Source organism: Montipora capricornis, chromosome 14 (assembly GCF_036669925.1).
Source record: "Montipora capricornis isolate CH-2021 chromosome 14, ASM3666992v2, whole genome shotgun sequence".
NCBI classification, from domain to species: Eukaryota; Metazoa; Cnidaria; class Anthozoa; order Scleractinia; family Acroporidae; genus Montipora; species Montipora capricornis.
The window spans coordinates 5,016,685-5,017,089 of NC_090896.1; positions in this window are offsets into that span (position 1 = coordinate 5,016,685).

The following is a 405-nucleotide window of genomic DNA, read 5'->3' on the forward strand; positions in this document are numbered from 1 at the left end:
TTCCTCGAAAGAACAAATAAACAAAATGTAGGTGACCAAAGAAAAGTATCGGTAAAACAGAGTATGGTGAAAAAAAGATGAATGTAGCAGACCAACGTACAGATCTGAGCTTATTGACCTGGTAAATGGCGGCGACGCTAAAGGGGACCCCTCTCTGCTTCCCACGTATTCATAATACTGTTCTCAAAGCAACTGCTTTGCATGCATTTGAGATTAAGGTTTGTATTAAGTTAAAGGCAACTCCAACATCGTTTTCATCAAAAGGCTGTGTAACCGAGTACTTCGTTGTACAATAGTGGTTTTCACTTTACGTCATCATTGCCGCCATGTTGGAGGCGAGATAAGCTCTTTTTGTTCGTCTATCATCAATTGTACATTATACGATTATCATGTGTGTCTCAAGAA